Raw genomic sequence first — 24,152 nt, 5'->3', positions numbered from 1 at the left:
CTTATGTACCTGGTAAACACTCACCCTGATATTTGTTACGCTACTAATGTGTTAAGTCATTTCATGTGCGAACCTAAGAAGATTCACCTAATAACTGCTAAGCATATTCTGAGATACTTGCGTGGCACTATTGGACTTGGCCTAAAGTACAAAAATATTGAGATACAACTCCAAGGGTATTCTGATTCCGACTAGGCAGGAAGTTCCATTGATCGTAAAAGTACAATGGGGTGTTGCTTTAGTCTTGGATCAGCTATGATATCCTGGTTTAGCAGAAAACAGTTAGCAGTTGCTCAGAGTTCCACTGAAGTTGAATATATGGCTGCCTCCATGGGAGCACGTGAGGCAGTATGGCTAAGGAAATTACTAGTTGGACTACTTGGGAAGCCCCTAAACCTCACTATGATTCACTGTGATAATCAAAGTTGCATCAAACTTTCTGTAAATCCACTTTTTCATAATCAATCCAAGCATATAGAAATCCCACACCATTGCATAAGAGATATGGTAGACAGAGATGTCATCAAATTGACCTACATCAGCACTGAAGAGAAAAGTGCCGACATATTCACCAAACCTCTTGCAAAGTTGAAAGTGGAGTACTTTAGAGGTAAACTTGGTATAACTAAATTATAATGGAAATTTCTGATATTAATCTTAATCATATGTAATTGATATATTCATGAATATCTTGAATGCAATATTGCATGTATGTGTTATGTCATGGAAGATGAGGATCTTTCATGTGATGTAAGTGTAAGATCGCTATTGTAATGTGACGACTTTCACAATAGCTTGATCTGTTATCAAGATTGACTACATTAAGTTTTATCTCAGAATGTGCCAGAAATCTTGATACTAAATTTGCTATGATGAGTTGTTGAACTGTTATCATTAAATGATTGTTTTGAAATATGTCAGAAATTATGATAACAATCATTTCATGATTGACTACATTAATTTGCTATGGATTGAAATGTGCCGGATATCATGATACTACAATTATTTCACCTGTGATAATGACAATGTTACAATTGTCACTAGAATCAAGGTTGTAATCTGCTAAGACTTCAAGTAGTTGTTGTCTTAGAGTGCTAGATATCAGATAATCCATATCTCTCTGAGATATGAAGTATTTCACTAGTAAGTGTTACTAAGTGAATGATCATGTCAAATGAATGTGTATATCTAGAATGTTGTTCCTTAAAACTTAATTATGAAATTCAATCCTCTTTTGCTAAGAGGGAGTGTTAAGGATATAGCTTCATTCGGATTGAAGCAAGTAATATATAATGACATTGAACGAAGGGTCATGACTCTACATGACATAAGCCACGTAGAAGTCATGCCCCTACATGGACATGACTCTTCATCCTTTTATTTATAGGCATTGACACTTGTTGTGAACTAAAACCAATAACCGTGGCAGTTTCACGAACTAGCAAGCTGTTGATATTATCATAGAAGATTAATAGTTAGATTTATATATATATTTACACATTGGAGGTAAAACATATTCATTGCAGTGATCTTATTAAAGTCTATCCTCACTACATATTACCAAACTATTGTATTCTCTATCTTTGATCTAAATTCCTTAACAATTGTTGCCCACAAAGTTCTTCACTCAATTTATTCATAAAGGCTCCCCTCAATGACTCTTAAGCTTGATGTGTTGAAGGCATACAACATAGTAAATTGAGATTTCTTACTATTTGTATTGAGAAAATATGGCTTTAGTGATAAATGGGTCAAGTGAATCTCTTCTCTCATTTCTAGTCCAAGATTCTTAGTTTTACTTAATGGTTCCCATGGGCCTCTTTGCTTCTTCAAGGGGCTTGAGACAAGGAGATCCCCTTTCCCCTTTTCTCTTTATTAATATGGTTGAGGGTTTAAGTAGAGCTATTAAAGCAACTAATCGCAATAACCTATGAAAAGGAGTCCAAATAGAGAATGTTTTAGGCCCCTTTAGACATTGTCTTTTCACAGATGACACATTATTATTTGCTCAAGCCACCATGGCCGAGTCAAAAGCTATTAGAAAAGTTATTTTGGACTTCGCTTCCTCTTCAGGTTAGTTTATAAACAATGTAAAATCCAAGATTTCCTTCATTAATGTTCCACCACTAACTCAATAGCAGATTACACAATTTTGGGGTTTCTTGGTTGGAACTTTCCCTTATAAGTATCTTGGTATCCCTCTCTACTCGGAAACATAAAAGTATAACTGTATTGATTAAAAATTATCCTCTATTTCTAAAAGGTCTCTCTCATAGAAACATAAATGGCTAACCCTAGTTGACAAGATCACCATGATCAAATCAATGTTGAATGCCATCCCAACCTATCTCATGTCATTGTTAAAACTTCCTCAAATCACTCTGTTAGAACTTCCATTCATTCTCGTATCCTTTTTTAGGTCAGAAAATATGCACAAAAAGGGAAAATGCCACTTATGGCCTGGCATAAAGTTTTCCTACCTAAGGACAAGAATGGTTCAGGAATAAAACTTTTGGATTTGCAAAGTAAGGCTCTAGGAGGTAAGATGCTTTGGAGGCTTTATCAAAATCCTACTACAAAATGGTGAAAATTAATGCGTTCCAAATACTTGGATATGCCAAGCAGAGAAAGAATCTTCACCTTAGGCACATTTCCAAAAGGGTAAAAAATTTGGAATTTCCTTTCTTTCTGCAGAGATTTAATCCTCCCTGATATTTCTTGTTTATTCCATAATGGGAATAAGGAAAGAATTTGAAAGGATTCTTGGAATGGCTACAAACCTTTACACCTTGTTAGGAACTAGTCAGTCTTGAAAGATACCTTAAGGATTCATGGGGAGTTTATGTGAAAGATTATCTTCAGCTTGACACTTTAGGAAGTTATCCAATTGCATCTTGGAAATCTATAGCTTCTTTGTCTCTCCCCCAAGATATAAAATCAACTTTTCAATCTGAAATTAATAACATGCACATCATTTTCTCAAATCAAGATGATGAGATCATTTGGCTAAAAGCTAACTTAGACATTTACAATGTGAAAGATGGATACAACTCGATTGTCCCGACCCCTCCCCTCCTAACCCCTCTTGGCCAACAAAATTATGTTGGGGATCTGCATGTCTCCCTACGGCAGGGACTTTTGCCTAGTTAGCCATTCAAAATAGAATTTTATTAGGATTGAGATTAGACAGATTGGGAATCACAACTGTCTTCCCTTGTGTTCTTTGTGGATATTTTATTGAATCTTCTGACTATCTTCTTCTACACTGTGAATTTTTCTAGAAGTGTTGGAAGTGGTTACAATTTCAATTGGACTGGTCTTCTCCTCTTAGTCAGAATCTATTGGCTCGGTATCAAAGTTGGCCCTGCCTACTCAAATCTTCTATGTTTGCCTACATTTGGGAACTCAGCCCTTCAATCTTGATTTGAAAAATTTGGCTAGAGAGAAATAATTGCACTTTCATAAATCTTTCATCTTCTACATCTGATGTTATCCTTTCAATTGAAGATCTAAATGAGAACTACTATGAGTTACACTCACAAGCGTATTAATAATCTAAACATCTCCTCATGGGATAGTAACTTGTTAAAGAGATGGACTCTCCTCAAAGCTATACCACTGCAGGGTTCTATCCATGCCTCTCCTAAGAAGTCTCTTGGAAAAAATGCCAAAGTGGATTCCTCCACTTGTGGGCAAATGGAAATTAAACTTTGATAGTGCTTCCAGGAGAAACCTTGGCAAGTTTGGGATTGGTGCTACCATTCGAAACACCAAAAGTAAAGTTATTAAGGCTGCATGTAAAATTGTTGATGATGGAACAAACAACGAAGCCAAGCTCGAAGCCTTGAGTATGGGACTAGATCTTGTTTTGAAACTTAATCTTAAAGACATCCAAATTGAAGCTTGTGATAAATGCAATTGCCAGTCGTTCTATTTCTAACTGGAATTTGCAGTATTTATTAGATAAGATTCTGGTTCAGTTACAGTTTTTTTTGCCTCTTTTGAAGTCTCCCACTGCTACAAAGAGGCCAACACATTGGTGGATGAGCTTGCTAATAGAGCAATTAATGAGAATATTGTGTGTCAAGAATTCTCAGAGCTTGATTCTGCTTTTATTCAAACCTCAATAATTTTTCTCTAATAAGTTTATTATCTTGGTTTATTTTGGTTCCAGTCAGTTTTACTACTCTCTTTGTGGGCCCTATGATCCTTTCTTTAACATTTTGGTGCTCGAGTTCTACAATGTCCATCCTTCAATGCAATTTGGGTTTTGGGTGCAACCATTATTCTTTCCTTCCTATTGTGGGCTGTTGGTTCTTTCCTTTTTTGTTGAACCATATCTGTGTGATGGGAAGATCTCAATCCTTGAAATATCTTCAAATGCTTGACATTTCTCTTGGTTGTTGTGATATCTTGCTAGATAGTTGTTGCATATTATGCTTATAAATCTCAGCTCTTTCATATAACACATTTGGGTTTTTGATTGCAGGTTTTGTTATTGTCTTGGACAGATGGTGCCCCTTCCATCTATCTTTCCCAGCTTTCATGCTCTCAATGCACAAATTTTTAAGTGTTGTTTTTCTTTGCAACTCACTTTTCTTGCTTCAGCCTTCCTGTTGGCACTCTTTGAATGTTTCTAATTTCTCTTTTTGGGAATACAAAGACCCTGCTCCTTTCGATAGTGAGAAGTTTGACAAGGTTTTTGACTTGCCCTGTTCCCATATTGACAATGCTATGTGATTACAGTGCTCTGGAGTATTACTTTCTTGACTCTGGGCGGGCATAATTTGTGTTGAGTTTGACTGCACTTTGCTGACAATTGAAAGACTGCTTGATCAAGCTTACCATTGGAAGAGCCATGTACTTTTGGCTATCTCGGCTTATCTCCAATATTCCATTCAGAGGGCATTCTCACGATTCTTGGTGTTGATAGCTTTTGTGTTGCCAAGGATATTGCTCGTCCCGAACAACTCGAAAGGATAAGACTTTCAGTGGAGAAATTCCTGGATGTATTGCATCGACAACTCCAAGGGGATTGTTTTGTTTCAGAAATGGAGAGACTAACTCATCTACTGAACTCCCTTTTGAGTGTGCTCTAATTTCTAGAATGGAACATGTGATTGACTTTCTTAATAAGGCGTGAGATGAGCTGCGAGGTGTTATGGTGGAAGATGCTTTAACATTTAAGATAGAATAATTTTGGGATAGAAGTACAGAAAAGCAATAATATTCATCAACACAGTTGGCAAAAAGGATAAGATAAGCTTAATATGACCCCTATAACTCTACCTTCTGAAATGGATCTCTGGACTTTCAAAAGATCAGAATATTTTGAATGCTAATGACGAGGTGCGAATTTATACTAAAAATTCTATCAAAATCAATTTATCAGATTTTTATGTTGAGAATGTGAAGTGCAGCGGTCATATGATATTTTATCCACATTTCTATAAATGAATGAATGCAAATCATATATTGATATATTTGTTAGGATGAAGAAATCGAATTGAAAACAACAGATAAACACAATTAAATATACACAACAAGAACACACAGATTTATCGTGGTTCGGCAATTGCCTACATCCACACTTGAAGCAGGGGAATCACTATATTATTCACCAATCTGGTTTACATCTACATAGCTGCAATCAGCTCTGGCAATCAACTTTAGAAAATGAATTACAATCAGCTCTTAAAGAGCTTCCAGGAAGAATATGAATAGCCAAGAGTTTTGGCGGCAAACAGGGAAGGAGTCCGTTGGACTTCAACTTCCAACAATCTCCCACTGAAGGCCAACGAACTGCTGCAACAAGTAAATTCCCCCACTTAGTTCTGCTATTAGTTATTGGAAAGGCCGAGAGAAGCTCGGCAGAAATCGAACTTCTCTCACTTAACTACTTTAGTGAGTACATCAGCTGGATTCAGATCGATATGAATCTTGTCTACATGAAACTTGCCTTCTTCAACCATATGGTGAACATAATGACTGCGAACATCAACATGTTTTGACCTTGGCTGAGATGTTTGATGTTTAGTCATAAAAATTGCACTACTGTTATCACAAAACAAAGCAAAATCTGATTGCTTCAAACCCAACTCACTGAACAAGAGTTGCAACCATACCATCTCTTTTGCTCCTTCAGAAAGAGCTATGTATTCTACTTCTGCGGTTGATTGAGCAATTGTATGTTGCAATTTTGAAGCCCAACTAATCGCTGCCCTAGCAATTGTGAAAGCATAACCAGAAGTAGACTTTCTTTTGTCTAAGTCACCGGATAAAATCTGAATCGGTAAACCCTTGCAAAACTGCCTTGTCCTTTCCAAACCATAAACAAAAATCAAAAGTACCTTTGAGATACCTCAAGATATACTTAACCGCCTCCTAATGTGATTTGTCTGGATTAGCCATAAATCTGCTCACCAATCCCATGGCATGAGCAATGTCCGGTCGAGTAGACACCATAGCATACATGAGGCTTCCAACTGCAGATTTGTATGGAATTTTATCCATAAACTCCTTATCTTCTTGTGTTTTAGGACACAAATGAGAAGACAATTGAAAATGAGAGGCTCAAGGTACACAAACAGATTTAGCATCTCCCATACCAAATCTGTCCAAGACTTTTTTAATGTAGTCTTGCTGAGATAGTTTGAGTTCTCTCTTTTTTCTATCCCGAAAAATAGTCATTCCTAAGATTTTCTTTGCTGCCCCTAAATCTTTCATGGCAAATTCCTTTGCTAAATGAGTCTTAAGTTCACTCACAATCCTCATGCTTGTGCCAGCTACGAGCATTACATCCACATAAAGGAGAAGAATGACAAATTCGCCATTAGGAAGCTTCTTGTAATAGATACAAGGATCAAACTCACTGCGAGTAAACTTGTGATCAATCATGAATTTGTCAAATTTAAGATACCACTGCCAGGGGGCTTGCTTAAGCCCATACAAACCATGTTTCAATCTGCAATAAAGGTGTTCCTGCCCCTTTTTAATGAACCCTTCCGACTGATGCATAAATAACTCCTCATCAAGGTCGCCATGGAGAAATGTCGTCTTCACATCCAGCTGTTCAAGTTCAAGATCCCACGCTACAACTAATCCCAATACTGCTCGGATGGTAGTCATTTTAACTACTGGCAAAAAAATTTCTTTGAAGTCGAGGTCTTGCTGCTGAGCATATCCCTTTACAACCAATCTCGCTCGAAATCGTTTGTGACCATTGACTTCATCTTTTAGTTTATACACCCATTTATTTCTCAATGCCTTTCTATCAGGCGGAAGTGGCACCAAATCCCAAGTCTGATTTCTCACTAGTGCATCCATTTCTTCACACATTGCAGCATGCCAGTTATCATGGTCTGCATTTTTACAAGCCTCTTTGTATGTTGCAAGCTCTGTTTGATCAGAGATGAGCAAAGAAGGTTCAACCTCTTCACAAAACAACAAGTCATAATCGAAAAATTTCGCAGGAAGTCGCCTCTGTCTAGTTGATTTCCTCAATTGACTCTCTGTTCCAGTAGTAGAGTCATTCAATTTTTGTAATCCCTGCTTATGTAAATTTATATCTCTCCCATTGTCTCTAGTTATGTCCCCTTCAATGACTTTGTTTTTTAGTCTGGTTTGATCTCTGTTTGCAGGGTTATCAGAAGCTTGTGGATTTTTATCCACATTTGATGTATGCAGATCGCAGGAGGGGAACCGCACAAAGGTTTTATCCACGGCGTGGGATGGGCGAGAGGACTAGGTGCGCAAGGCCATGGCAACTTCCTCATAGGCTTGCATGGGAGGGAGACTTTGTGGGTGGGCTGCAAAGGTGGAGATTGCAGCGACCATGTGGAGGGGACTCCAGGGGGCCTGCGGGAGAGGTGAGGGGAGTGCAGGAGACTCATGAGAGTGGGTCTGCAAAGGAGAGGGAGCTGCTGGGTCGCGGGGAATCTGCAGAGAGGGCCCATGGGGTGGGGAGGCCGTGGAAGGAGGACCAGCAGTAAGCTTACGGGAGGGACAATAGGGAGTGTAGGTGGCGGAAACTGCAGGGAGCTCGTGGGGAGGAGAGCAGGCTGCAGAGTGTGAAGGCTGCTGGAGGGGGTGTGCTACAAGTGAAGGCAGTGCATCATGCCTTGGGGAGAACGCGTTTTGATTTGCAGAATGTGAGAGCACCATGGAGTATGCTCAAACAAGGTTGAATAACATGAGCCAAGATGCTCACCATAAGAGTGATCTTCCAAATGTGCTCTGTTTTGCAGACCCCCAAATTCTGGATTAAAAGAAGACCAAACATTTTCATCACTCATTTCATCATTCTTAGACTGAGAATTGTATTCAATAGATGTAGATGTCATAGGAGCTCCCACTAAATGAGAAGCCGGAGGTAGAGCACTGGAAGTCGAATTCTGAAATAGAGACATAGGGACATATTCTGTCTCTGATTTACATGCATCTTGTAGTGCGGGAAAGGAGGTTTCATGAAAGACTACATTCCTGCTACGAACAATGTTTTTGTGAACTGAATCCCACAATCTAAAACCAAACTGCTCTTCTCCATACCCCACAAAGATACATTTCAGCGACTTTGGATCCAATTTCGTTCACTTTTCTTTGGGTATATGTGAGAAGGCTTCGCATCCAAACACATGAAGATGCGAATATGAAATCCTCTTCCCTTGCCATTCCTCTTCCGGAATACCAAAATCCAATTTAGATGATGGACTTCGATTGATTAAGTACACTGCTGTGTTACATGCTTCTGCCCAAAATTCTTTGCCTAAACCTGCATTAGACAACATACATCGTGCCTTCTCAAGGATTGTTCTATTCATCCTCTTGGCTGCACCGTTTTCTTGAGGAGTGAATGGAACAACCTTGATTCTTCTAATCCCATTATCAGCACAAAAATTATCAAATTCATGTGAACAAAATTCCCCACCGTTATCTTTTTGTAAGCATTTAATCCTATGCCCAATCTGATTTTCAACTAATGCTTTGAAAATTTTAAATTTTGAAAACACTTCTAATTTCCTAGAAAGTATATAAATCCATACTTTTCTTATGAAATCATCAAGAAATGTTACAAAATAGTTAGCTCCTCCAATGGAGGTTACCTCAGTTGGTCCAAATACATCCGAGTATACAAGCTCCAGCGGTGTTGTCTTTGTGTCATGCCCACCTTTCAAAAAACTGTCTCTCTTTTGTTTGCCATAGAGGCAATGTTCACAAAAGGCTAAGTCCACAAGCTTGAGGCCCGATAGTTGATTTCTTGTATGCATAACATGGAGACCTTTCTTGCTAATGTGCCCAAGCCTTTGATGCCAAAGATCCGCTTTGCTGTCCTCAATCACCATTGCAGCTCCCACTTCACCGTGAGTCTTAAAAATGTAAAGACTTCCCACTTCATTACCATTTGCAATCAGCATGGTACCATGTGTTACTTTCCATGTATCCGGAAGAAAATTGACATTTAGACCTTGACCAAAGAGCTGTCCAACGGATATCAAATTCCGCTTCAATTTTGGGACATGGCGAACATCTTTGAGCAGCCATGTTTTACCACCTTCTAATGGCAACAATACATCCCCTTTGCCTGTAATTTCACAAGCTTTGTTATCTCCTAAAAAAACATTGCCAAAGTACCCTTCATGGTGGTTGATGAATGCTTCAAGACAGGAGGTAGCATGGTAAGAGGCACCGGAATCAAGCACCCATGAATCCGGAGTAGTGTCAGTTGTTGAAAGGATTAAGACACTATCATCTTTATCATAAACTGGATTTGCTTTGCTGTCCCGCACTCTCTCTTGTGCTCTTTTAAAATTTCTGCAATCCTTTTTCACATGACCCACTTTGCCACAAAACCAACATTCACCATTTTTGTTTCTAGACTTCGATCTCTTTGCTGATTTTGAACGTCTATGGTAATTATTTCTGCCTCTGTTATGACTTCTACCTCTATTATCGATGCTGACCACCATTAAAGCTTCACCGGATGAAGGTTCATCATTCTTTCTTCTCAAATCCTCGCTGAGAAGAGTAGCTGCTACATCATTAAAAACTAATTTATTTTTACCAGATATAGATGTGCTAACTGTTGTTACAACACCATCCTAGCTGCTTGGTAAAGAACACAATAACAAAATAGCCTTGCTTTCATCATCTTGTGTCATCCCCACCGAAGTCGCTTGACTAATCAATGTATTAAATTCATTGATGTGGTTTGCTATAGCACAACCTTCCTTCATTTTCAGTTTGTACAAGCGCTTCATAATAAAAACTTTATTTGCAGTCGAAGCCATTTCATACATGGCTGAGAGTCTATCCCGTACTTCTTTTGTTGTTGCATCACCCGTGACATTGAAGAGATCTAATTATCCCCTAATATCAAATCATATTATTCATTCAATTGCCATTTTTCCCAAGATAATCTAATGGGCGTGGATCAATCCCACACTTGTATATTTCATGGTCCATAAGATGTTAAAATTCAAATGTGAATTCTAGATAGTTCTCATTCATTGCTTTCCCTCTTGGAGTTGACTAACATGTGTTTGTGTTATTTATTTTTTATGTAATTTTATTTAAATTTTTTTAGATATAATCATGTCTAGACATCTAATTATTATTGGTTGAATTATTCACATTGAAGAAAGAGCATGTCAAGAACACTTTTGTGAGACCACTCTAGTTCATCTGATGTTTGAATGTTTTTGTTTTGAATTATTGGCATAAGAATAGATCTAATCATTTCCAAAGGGTCAACCTAATAAAAATTGTACCCTAATTTGATATGGCATCCTTCTAAATGTGTTCATAAATGCCACAAGTCCATTTAATGCATTATAGGAAAATGTAAATTAGAAAAGTTGAAGCTCTGGTAAAGAAAAAGAACAATAGGATGACATTCATAGGCTATGAATAGATACATCCCTATAGAAAATATCAAATACATTAAATTTAGTCAGCCATAATTACATAATGGAGGTGGATTTAGGGATGAGACCAAGGGATTGGAGGATGTTATGAGTGGGAGTGATGTGTTAGTAGGACGAGTGGAACCACAAATTTGAGGTACAATGGGTTAAGTGAGGATGAATGGAATGTTAAGTTGGATTTGTGATGTGGGAGGGGGATTATGGCCTATAATTGTAGCATCATAAATTGCACCCCTATGCAATTTCTTGCTCAGCTAGGCCATATTTTGGCATGTATGATAGATCCCACCTCCAATCCTATATATCACAACTCAATTCCATATGTCATTCTAGCTTCTCCTTCTCATTTTGGACCTCAAGTCTCAATTTGAGGGCACATTGGGGGGAGCATGTCACCCAGGGAACTTTGCTCCCTGATGCTTGGCACCAAATTTATACCATGGTATTCTTAGCAAGGTTGAGTGGGAAATATTTTCCCGTGTCAACCTGCTCCGAGTTTTGCATGCCTTGAAAAACTTGGGAGAGGTATATAAGCAAAGTATCTTCCCTAATTTTGGGTAACATAAATATATGAAGGATATGACATTTAAGCATTCAAGTATTCAACATTCAAGGCATTTCATCCCACCATATTCTTCATTGTGGCAACCTTCAACAAACTTCATGCAAGCATGTCTTTTGTGATGTCCTTTTAAGTCTTTTATGTGGAGTTATGCTATTGCATGAACATTCATGATCATCTTCAAAGAACCATTTGGATCATCAAGGTACAAGACAATTCTTTTCTCAGATCTATCCTCTACTATGTCTCAACACCCTTTCCTTTCATGTTCAATTTAATTCAATTTCAAGGCTAATTCCAAAAATAGGGTTTGACTTAGGAAAACACCTTTCCACCCAACATTTTCTATTTTATGTTGTGCATGAATAAAAGCAATAATAGGTATGGGATAATAAGATGAAGATCTACAGTTTGCGATTTGTCATTTAGCAAAAAATGCTAGGAGCAAGTTGCCCACAACGCCTCATTCTCGAGAGCAGGATGCTTAGGGCGCCCTAGTTCCTGCACTTTTGCCTCAAATTTTGACTATGATTTATTTCTAGTACGTGTTATTGTATCCTCTTTCAGAATTATATTCTCAACTTGTTACAACCCTACACACATAGTTCAAAGGTCATCTTCTCACTTTGTCTTGGATTCTTCTTCCTGATTTGCAGAGTCATTTTCAAGTGCCCTTGCAAGGGAATATTGAATCTAATTTTTGCTTAAGAACATCTTGGGCCAAGTGGATCATTCTCCTTCTCAATGTAATATAAAGCGGATATAGGCCTAAGTTTCCTAGTTTGTGAGTGAACCCTATTTTCCTACATTTCAACAATTATGGTAGGTTTGGTGGATAGGGTAGGGATGTAATTATGGGTAGAGAGCTAAGAAATTAAATCTCAATCTCAAGGAGACTACCCCATTCTCAAAAAAGATTTTGGGGGTCTTCTATTTCAATATATCTCCCAATTTAGATATGTCAAAGTACTTGGGGAGTTCGGAATCTTGATTTATGAGCTATTCTAAGATGACATATTTCTTGTATTTTATTACCCATTCAATCAAGTTTCTATTCTCAGAGTTGTTCACATCAAAATAAGTTTATTTGTTTAAGGTAATTAGGAGTATAATGTTTGTTTTAAAATTGTTAGGAGAACTTCTAGGTAGATGCTTGCTACAAATATCAATAGGGATCCCCTTGATTTGATAATTAGGTTTTTTAACTCTAAAATATATATCAAAAATATATATTGTCCAATGTGGGGTTTAGAAAATAAAATAAAGGTGCATTTACAAAATGTATTAGTCCTTCCTAGTGCTCAATAGGAAGGAACATCATAAGAAGCCTTAATATCATCACAAATACTAAAATCTACCATTTTTCTCTTCTATATCATAGTCATATGGTAGGCTATCATAATCATCAAGGGGCACGAGATTTCACATAAAAGGATCATATAAGATTAGATGAGATGTGGGTCTCCGTAGATCTCCTAGTCTCAAAGAGTGCATGTAAACTCAATATGTAGGCTAAAACACATATTGTCAAATTCAACATTGCTACCAGTTTAATCCATACACACTCTTTTATCTAGTGATTGATGGTGTTGTATTGAGACCAAACTAATTTTGTATCGTGGTTAGTTGTGGTAACCCATGTTGTGAAAATTGGACTCATATGCCAATGTCTCTTGTAGACATGATTAGAGGAAATCAAGAATGTGTTTATACATTTAAACTAAATTTTAGCATACCTTGGATAACCTTGAATGAAAAAAAGTTTTGTGTGAATACAATTATCATTAATTATCAATATCCCCTTCCATTTATCTATAGTTTCAATAAACAAAGACTCTCTTGTGCAATCTTCCATTGACCATTTTACTTATTGATATAAAATATCTAGAATTTATATAATAAAATAAGGAAAAGAAAATTATAGTTATAATTTAGGACAAATAACCTAACTTTCAAGTCTACAAATAACATACAATATATAAGACTGCTTTGTAAAGAAAAACTTGACAATGAAAATATTTAAAATATAATAGTAAAAAAATTAAATTGTCACTTTTAAAAATCTTTTTATAAGTCTAACATATCCTTGGTTTGATGGCTATCTCTTTCATAAGTGGTCAAATATCACTCTATCTTTAATCTAAAAACTAAAGTTTGAAAGAAATTAGATTTTAAAAACTTAAAGAACAAAATGCATACAAAACTGACATATAGATAAATTCATGTCAAAATAGTTGTATTTAAACAATCAATACATTGTAATGAAGACATTGATTACTTTTGTGTGAAATTCACTTTCACTTTAAATAAGGACAATGTCTATGGGACATAGAATGCATTGGTCTCATAGTGTATTTATAAGTCTAAAGATTATTTTTGTGTGAAATTCACTTTCACCTTAAATAAGGACAATGCCTATGGGACTGATAGTTCATGCATCGGTCTCATAGTGTATTTATAAGTCTAAACTTATAAATATACTATTTGCCCCGTGCATACTATCGATTTCATAACCAAAACCTTAAATAAGTAATCATATTATAATGACCCAAAACAACTCTAATATATCTAATTTATAAAAATAAAAAACATTGATAATCAATGCATGGAAAAGTTGAAATTGTTTATTAATGAAAGAATCGTTGCACAGTTCAAATTTGTTTTTGCTCTTGACAAATTGCAGAGTCAACTCATGTTGCATGTGATTTGCTTGTTTACGTCGCTGATGGAAGCATTGACTATGGTGGATTATCATCACTTTTTCACAAGCAGACAGAGTATAAACACATTTGAGAGTCCTCTCATTTTTATGCCTCCCGTGATCCACAACTTTGTCTCCCGTGATAACCAGCAAGGGAATACTCATCACTTCTGTCCTTCATATCCTTATTTATTCTCCTTCTGCACAACTAAGATTACAGAGAGTTTGCTTGTCTCAATACATAATGTCTTTGGAGGCGTTGGCTATGGTGGGTGTCGATTACACAGATCAAAACATTCAAACATATCTTCCCATGCTCTCAGTGCATGGTGTTCTAATGAAGAGCAGAGATCAACTTCAGAGCTTTGTCATGATGATCACAGTGAAGACTTTGGGCCCATGAACATGTTCAGAGACAAGAAATGTAAGGAGATTGAGATTTGTGTTGATGATCCAGTGTATGGAAACATCCAGCGTTGATCACAGAAATCCCTGATTCTCCGGAGCTGTTTCTATTTCTGCAGATCGCTCTGTTCTCCGGAGCTGTTTCTATTTTCTGCATTCTATTCTCATCTGTTTCTATTCTTTGCAACGATGGTTATTTAAAACCTCTTGACCCAATGTTCTCAACAGAGCAGAATACGTAAAATATTTTCTGTCTTCACATGGTATCAGAGCAACGATCCTCTGCATTGCTGTTTCCTCTTCTCCCCTAAACACCCCTCCCCTCTGCGTTGCAGCCTGCACACTCTGTTCTTTCTTTGTCATGGCCAGCTCTACCACCAGTGCCCGCCCACACACCCACCTCCCCACGCTCCCCACTCTCCCCACCTCCACCCTCCTTTGCTCTCCAACCGGTTCCCCTTCACCATGCGATCTCTGTCAAACTGGATCGTAAAAACTACCTTCTCTGGCGCACGCAGTTCCTCCAGCTTCTCCAAGGCTATGACCTGGAAGGCTACGTTGATGGGACCATTGCTTGTCCCCCTCGTACTCTCTCTGAGACAGATCCGACGCCGAATCCTGCCTATCTTGCCTGGCGCAAGCAGGACAAGATCCTTCTTGGATGGTTGCTCTCTGCACTTGCTCACGATACTTGGCGACTGTTGTTGGCCTTGACACCTCGCGTGCTGTTTGGCTCTCTCTAGAGAAGCGCTTTGCTTCCCGCTCCAAAGCACGACTCATGCAACTTCCTCGCGAACTACAGACCATCCGTAAGGGCGCTCTCTCCATGGCTGATTACCTCCAGCGCGCCAAACAATTGGCTGACACCCTTACAGCTTCAGGACAAACCGTCTGCGATTCGGATCTGCAGCAGATTATCTTGAGCGGTCTCGAGTCCGCCTATGATGCTGTCGTCACTTCTCTGACAGCCACGCTTGACACCATTGATATGGATGATTTTCAAGCCCATCTGCTCTCTGCTCGCTTTTGAGATTCGCATCGATGCCCAACAGGCCCTCCTTCAGCAGCACCCGGTAGCCAATGTTGCCACCCATTATCGTGCTCCCAATAATCGCGGAAGGAACCACCATAATCGAGGCCGTGGGAACAACAATCGTGGTCAACGCCCTCCACCCATGCCTATTCAGGCGACAGGACCGTGCCAGCTTTGTGGGCGTAAGAACCACACGGCCAACACTTGTTGGTTCAGATTTGATAAAACCTATCAGGTGATGCCTCAATCGGCTGCCCCCCCCTCTGCATACGTGGCAGCACCCTATCATCACTATTGCGTCCCTCCTCAGCAGTCTTCTTCCTATGCGTTGTCTCAGATGTCGGTTGATCCTAACTGGTATCCTGATAGTGGAGTTACTAATCATGTCACCCCGGACTTGAGTAACCTACAGATTCACCATGAACATGATGGCCCTGACAAGCTTCGCGTTGGTAGTGGCTCTAACCTCTCTATATCTCACATTGGTAGATCACAAATTTATCATTCCTCGCGTTTATTTCATCTCAATGATATTTTGCATGTCCCTAATGTCACGGCTAACCTTCTCTCTGTTTCTAAATTTGCCTCTGACAATGATGTCTTTTTTGAATTTCATCCACTTTTTCCTTGTAAAGGATTGGTGCACGGGGCTGGTAGTTCTTCGTTGGCAGCATAAGGATGGTCTCTATCGCCTATCTTCGAGTGTTTCTCCACCCTCTCAGACCCCTTCTATAGCCTTTGTTGGTGAATGGACTTCTCTTGAGAGATGGCATCAGCGTTTAGGTCACCCTATGCCACATACTGTTAGGCATATTGTCGGAGTCGAGTCGCTTCCTGTTAGTCAGAATAAATTGGGTCTTTGTAGTCCATGTCAAGTTAGTAAGAGTCACCAATTGTCATTTAATTTTAGTTCTACTACTTGCACACATCATTTGGAATTAGTTGTTTCTGATATTTGGGGTCCTTCTCCCTATGTCTCTTATGATGGATTTCGTTTTTATTTAATTTTTATGGATATTTACAGTAGATATACGTGGCTCTTTCCATTATCTCATAAATCAGATGCACTACCCACATTCATTAATTTCAAGACTAAAATTGAGAATCTACTTGGCCATAACATCAAAACCTTCCAATCCGACAATGGGGGGGAATTTATTAAATTTAAACCCTTTTTGGCCTCCCAGGGAATCACCCAACGCTTTTCTTGTCCCTACACCCCCCAACAAAATGATTTAGCCGAGCGCTGACACAAGCACATTGTGGACACTGGTCTTACCCTCCTTCATACGGCTTCAGTTCCTTTCACCTATTGGACCGATGCATTCCTCACGACCTGTTACTTGGTGAACTGGTTACCCACCCCCATCCTCAACAATCGGTCCCCCCTTCAGTGTCTGTTTAACATGAGTCCTGACTATTGAGCGATGCGTGTCTTTGGTTGCCTCTGTTTTCCCTACCTTCGTCCCTATAGCTCTAATAAGATGGAGTCGTGTTCTCTTCCTTGTGTCTTCTTGGGTTACAACTTGGTTCACAAAGGCTATAAATGCCTCCATCTTCCCACCAATAGGATGTATATCTCTCGGCATGTTGTGTTTGATGAAGGGACCTATCCATTTGCTGCTCACCAGAACGCATCATCACCGGGCTCGATCTCTGCACCATCTCAAGTATCCACTCTCCCACTTTATCACTCGCCTGCACCTCATGTGTCTTCACCTCCCTTGCAAGGACCTCACCATGGTCTCTCTATTCCCCTAGATGCCTCACCTTCTCCTAGTCATGACCCCCCTACCCGAGTTGAGTCTGCTCCCCCTACCCCAGTGATTTCGGCCCCACCGTCTCCTAGCCGTGACCCCCCTTCCTCCCCTTTGCCGTTACCTTCGCCACGCTCGATGGTTCCTCCTACGAATGTGCATCCCATGGTCACAAGGTCCAAACATGGCATTTTTCGGCCCAAGGCATACAATGCTACTAAGCACCCCTTAGCTCCTGATGATATTGATAAGCCCACATGTTTTTCCCAAGCCAAAATGGACCCACAGTGGCGCTTGGCTATGGATAATGAAATTAATGCCCTTCTCCAGAATGGGACGTGGATCCTAGTCCCACCTAAGCCCCACTTAAATGTTGTTGGGTGCAAATGGGTTTTTTAATTGAAAAAGAAAGCAGATGGCTCAATTGATCGCTACAAAGCACGACTAGTTGCCAAGGGGTTCAATTAGCAGGAAGGAATTGACTATGGGGAGACTTTCAGTCCTGTGGTCAAACCTTGCACCATTCATACAGTTCTCACTATTGCACTCTCTATGGGTTGGCCCCTTCACCAACACGATGTGCAAAATGCTTTCCTCCATGGTGTCCTTGAGGAAGAGGTTTACATGAAGCAACCACCTGGCTACATTGATCCCCAGTTTCCTACTCATGTGTGTAGACTCCACAAATCTCTCTACGGTCTCAAACAAGCTCCACGGGCTTGGTACCACCGCCTGAGCACCTTTCTCCAACAGGTTGGGTTTGTGGGTTCCAAAGCTGACACTTCACTATTCATTAAGCGAACCGCCCACTCCACTATTTTTATGCTTGTTTATGTCGACGATATTATCATTACTGGGTCTACTATGGCTTGTGTTCAGGATCTAATATCTCAACTTCAGTCAGCTTTTTCCATAAAGGACTTGGGCTCTCTCCATTATTTTTTGGGCATCGAAGCATTTTCAACTCCTACAAGGCTTCTCTTATCTCAACCGAAGTATACACTTGATCTTCTCAAGAAGACAAAGATTGACGGTGCAAAATCGGTTCGCACTCCTATTTGCAGCCAAGAAAAGTTGTCTAAATTCATCGGCTCTGCCTTCAGTGATCCAACTCTATACAGGAGTGTTGTTGGTGCTCTTTAGTATCTCACCCTTATGAGACCAGATATTGCCTTCGCTGTCAATAAGGTATGCCAATTTATGCAACAGCCCACTGATGATCATTGGAATGCTGTCAAGCGTATCCTGCGGTACCTAAAGGAAACTCTCTCTTATGGATTGCAACTCAGCAAGTCTAGCCCTCTCACTCTTAATGCCTTTTCTAACTCAGATTGGGCTGGTTGCCCCGATGACTGTCGTTCTACTAGCGGTTACTGCATCTTCCTTGGCCCAAATCTGATTTCATGGAGTGCTCGAAAATAAAAGACTGTCTCAAGGTCTAGTACTGAAGCTGAATATAGAGGAGTTGACATAGCCACTGCTGAGCTAATTTGGATTCAATCCCTCCTCTCTGAACTTGGATATTCTCCCCCTACTCCCCCTATTCTATGGTGTGACAATCTTGGTGCTACGTACCTCACGGCTAATCCAGTCTTTCATGCACAGACTAAGCACATTGAGATTGATTATCATTTCGTTCGTGAGAAAGTTGCTAACAAAGGTCTTGCTGTTCGATTCATCTCTACACAAGATCAGGTTGCAGATGTCTTCACTAAGAGGTTGAGCTCTACTTGATTTGCATTACTTCGAGACAAGTTGACTGTTCAACCATCCACACTCACCTTGCGGGGGCATATGGAAACATCCAGCGCTGATCACAAAAATCCCTGATTCTCTGAAGTTGTTTCTATTTCTACAGATCGCTCTGTTCTCCGGAGCTATTTCTATTTTCTGCATTCTATTCTCATCTGTTTCTATTCTTTGCAACGATGGTTATTTAAAACCTCTTGACCCAATGTTCTCAACATAGCAGAATACGTAAAGTATTTTCTGTCTTCACACAGTGAAGACTAAAAAACTTCTGAGACAATGGGCTAAATTAGTTGCAGAGCTCGTTGTTAGAGAGAGCTCTAGCAGAATATTGATCAACAGATTAAACAAGGATCGAGAGCACTTCCCACAAGGTCAGAACCTGATTTTTTATTCAAATCAATCATAATAGTTAGAAATAAATGGACACGTCTATTCTGGCTCCAAAATGGCAGTATGAATTGATTAACACGCGTTGATTTTGTGATAAATAGCTGCGATCAACTAACACGTCACTATCACGCTGTACGAAAGGTCTGTTTTGGAGCCAGAATAGCTTCAGCCGAAATAAACTAGAGCTACTTAGTGGCATAGTACTTGTCTTTATCTTTCAAATATTATTTATAATAAAATTTGGTTTGGTTTGTATTGCTGTAATAATATTATGTCTATTAATATGTAAATTAAATTAGTATATAATATAAATATATTAGAATAGATGTTTTAAAAATAAATTAAAATAAGTACAAAATGTGGAATTGTTCTTTATAATGGTGTATATGTTTCCTCACTTTATATTGGATACATGTTTATTTTAAATAATTATATTTATTTTTGTTGTTGTCTAATCAAATGTATCATATTTTATTTTAAATTGGTATATAATTACATCAAAGTGTATTGTATTCACATATGGATGCAAAAAATCTAGAAGCATTTAATTTGATGTGAATTTGTGACACTTAAATGCATGGAAAGAAAAAAATATTTTATTATTATTTTTAATTTATCTTCTCTTCCCGTGCACTCAATTGACTAATAATTAATTATTTAATGCTAATTATATCTTCACTTCCTCCACTCACTTTGAGTTTAACTACATAAAGTCCAATTTTTTTTTCAATAATAAGGATAAGAACGAATAGAAAATAAAAATATAATAGTAATAATTTGGTAATATAAAAATAATAATATATTAAGACAGAATTATATATTATATCTTAATAATAATTTAATATTAATTATAGTATCATGTAATATACTATAAAGATAGGCATGCTAATATAATTATTAGTTTAGATGTTTTAGAATAAAATAAAATGAATATGGGATATGGATTTGTTGATAGAATGGTGTGCATGCTTCCTTACTTTGTATTTGATACTTGTCTATTTTAAAGATTCGATATTAATTCTTGTTGTGTAATGAGACATATCATATCTATTTTAATTATTAATGAGGTAAATATATTTTCATTATTATTTTCATATATGTCAGTTATTTATTTTTTAAAATTATTTTTGTTAACGCACTCATACCATTCCATTCCACCTCATGCTACCACTATAGGTTGCACCTCTCAGTGAAATGAATATGGGATATGGAATTGTTCTATACGACTGTTTAAATGCTTCCTCATTTTGTATTTGATACGTGTATTTTAATGAGTCAATATTTAATTTTTGTTGTTGTCTAACTAGACATAATCATATCTATTTGAAGATTTGATAATTCATATAATTTTAGTTTTAAATATAAATCAACCAATTTTTTTTGTAAAGTTGTTCACAATTAAAAATTAAAAATTAAAAATTATTAGTGAATTATTAATAATTGGGAGTTGAAAATCTTCAAATTATTCACTTAAGAAATTATAAAACATTTATAAGCATAAATAAAAATATCATTTTGTGTCTTTGGACATGTAGTGTCATGGTTAAAGCACTTCGTTGATGAAATGACCACCAAGATTCAAATCCCTATTGAGCCACTAAGTTCCAAGCCTTATGCCTTTATTGAGTCGTTGAGCTCGTAAATTTAATTGAACAAATTAAATATATTATGATAGAGTTATGATGTACACCAATTAAAATTTGTGCTTAAAAAATAATATATTAAAATAAATATTATAATTATATTATTAAAAATTTCTTTATATAAATATAAATTATTAAGAAAAATAAATAACACATTTCTTAAAAAAGACAACAATTATCCCATTTTCATTCTCCAAAGTGGCCATGTGGGAACAATAACTTTATCTATATTAGTTACCTTTTGTTCCTTTTAAAATTACAAATTTTGTAACATATTGAACAAAAATAGACATAACCTAATTTTAAGTTTTAATTCTATGATGAGAAGGAAATAAAGGACGATTGGTAATTAATCATATAAATAAAAATATATTAAATAGTATGAAGGATAAAAATAAATTAAATTGTTTGAAGGAATATTAGATAATATACTTCACAAAATAATTGGGTTGGAGTTGGAGATTCCTTCTTTTGGATTGGTTTATTGGAGTTTAATTAATGTAGTCTAATATTACATACTTCATCATTTTAAAATTATGAAAAAAAAATCATACAAATTTTCAAATAGGAAAGGCGCAAATTATTTTCAAATGTGAATGTTGAAGAATCAATTGAACGAGCTTGGAAACCCATGTGAAATATCCATATAATTTTTTAACAAAGAAATTTGTTGCAAAATAGTAATTAAGTTTGTATCTTTACTAATTTATTTCCACATTTAGTAAGCATCATACTTTTCGCATTATGTATTGATCTTCTTTCTTGAAATTATTGTTATATACATTCATAACTTAGTTTTTTTCATAAACATAATGAATTTTTGGTTCAATTATACGAAGGTTTAATTTAGAGGTAGAATATATTAGCCAATCAAATCGCCAAGAATTTATATTTTTAATATGTATAATTAAAAATTTGCGTCTTAACTTTGTAAAGGATAATACTTTCTTTGGATAGATAAAATTTTAGCATAATATTAATTCATAGGTACAAACAAAAATAATAAACTAAGAAAACTTGGTTACAACAGTATACTTGCCAAATGAAAGTACTGATGAATCATATTTTTTATGTTAGATTAATGGTAAAAAAAAAAATTGATAGATAATGGGCCTTTAGCCGAATAATTATATTAATCGAATGAAATTACATAAAGTTTACAACCTGATTCAATGTGGGCACCGATAGGAAAGAATTGGGCGAAGAAAACCTCCGTTCTTGTCGAAGGAATTTTTTTCCTAGAAATAGTTAGATAAAATACAATAAGTGGCCAATCGCCATTCCAGAACAATACATTTGATAATTCTTGTCAAATACATGATTAATGGTAAAAAAAATAAAAGGAAAAGATTTGTAATGGTTTATCTCTCATCTCATGAGGCAATTGAAATTATAGGTGGCAAGCAATCACTAACCAATGATAGGTGAAGGTATATTATTTTTTATTTTAGTATATCGTATAATATAAAAAGTTAGTGAACTATAGAGTGTTTAGTCAACAACTATGAATATTGATGAAGAGAACACATGAAGCAAATATCAAGTAGTAGTTTTGTAAGATAAACACATTATAATTTTTTAATATATAAGTAGTTTTGTATGTGTCTATTGTTAGGATAGGTGATGTTAACCTTGCATTCCAATGTCATTCTCATCTATCTCCATGTTCATTAGAAGTATTCTAAGGGCATGAGAGAAAATATTTAATTTGTATTTTTATCTGAAAAATTATAGTTGCATTTAAAAAAGGTGGACACATGTGAGTGGTGATGACAAGGCACAATGTGATAAGATTATTTTTAGGTGTCCACTTTGGGAATATGAACAATCATGAGTTGGGCACCCAAGGTTGAAAGGTGAAAAGTTGTCTTGTTATGCGACCATTGCCTCCCACAATTTTCTATAAATTCAATCCATTGGATAGTATTTTTATGACAAGTATTTAGGGTGCTATCAAATTGATTAGAGAGTAGCATTGAATTAAATATTGTTGTGTGTCTCTTGATTGAAGATTAATAATATACATGTCCTCTTTCTCACATGGAGATTTTTATCGAAGGGTCTCTCCACATAAATTTGGTGTTATCACTTCTTTTTTTTTAATTAATTTTGAATGTGAAACACGCATAATCTTATTTTAGCAATGATTTATTTTTTAGATTTGTAGACATATCCATAAGTTATTAAATATGCAATTTAGTTTTACCTTGTTATCAACATTTGGTATCAAAGCTAACCATTTTGTTGAGAGAGGGACACATTTATCTTAATATTTGAACGTATTTTTTACTATATAGTGAGAGCTTTTGTATTGTGGTTTCTTATAGTTTTGAAGAGGTTTGTCTACCGTTATCACTACCTCTCACCAAGATATTGAGAAATTCAATGACACTAGCTATGAGATGTGGAAATTGAAGATGGAGGATCTCCTTAATGTGAGGGATCAGTGGTTGCTAGTTTCATGAGAAACACAACCATCTACAATATCAAATGAAGATTGGAAGAGGTTGAAAAAGAAGGCACAAGGAACCATTCAGGTGTACGTCTTATGAATTTCATCCTCTTGAATGTCTCCATAGAAGACATTATAGATAAGTTGTGGAAGAGGAAGGTGTACCAAACCAAAATTTTCTCTAATAAATTATATCTCAAGAGATGGTTATATTCTTTAAAGTTGAAAGGTGATAATTCAATTATAGACCATTTAAATTCATTTAACTTGATTATAAGTTATCTTGCATTAGTAGATATTATGTTAGAAATTAAAGTTAAGTGTATCTTATTTCTTTATTCTTTTCCTAAATCTTGGGAAAATCTAGTTGTTTTCATAAATAGTGGTAATGCATAGCCAAAGATGGAAAACATCAATTCCATACTTTTTTTAAGAAGAAATGAGGAGAATTTCTATAAATTTTGTCTCCTAATATGCGTTGCATGTGTTGGGTAGGTCTAAAGAGAAATGCCCTAAAGGGGATAAAATACGGATA

The sequence above is a fragment of the Cryptomeria japonica genome, chromosome 2 (genome assembly GCF_030272615.1).
Source record: "Cryptomeria japonica chromosome 2, Sugi_1.0, whole genome shotgun sequence".
NCBI classification, from domain to species: domain Eukaryota; kingdom Viridiplantae; phylum Streptophyta; class Pinopsida; order Cupressales; family Cupressaceae; genus Cryptomeria; species Cryptomeria japonica.
Note: the sequence above shows the minus strand (reverse complement) of the source record.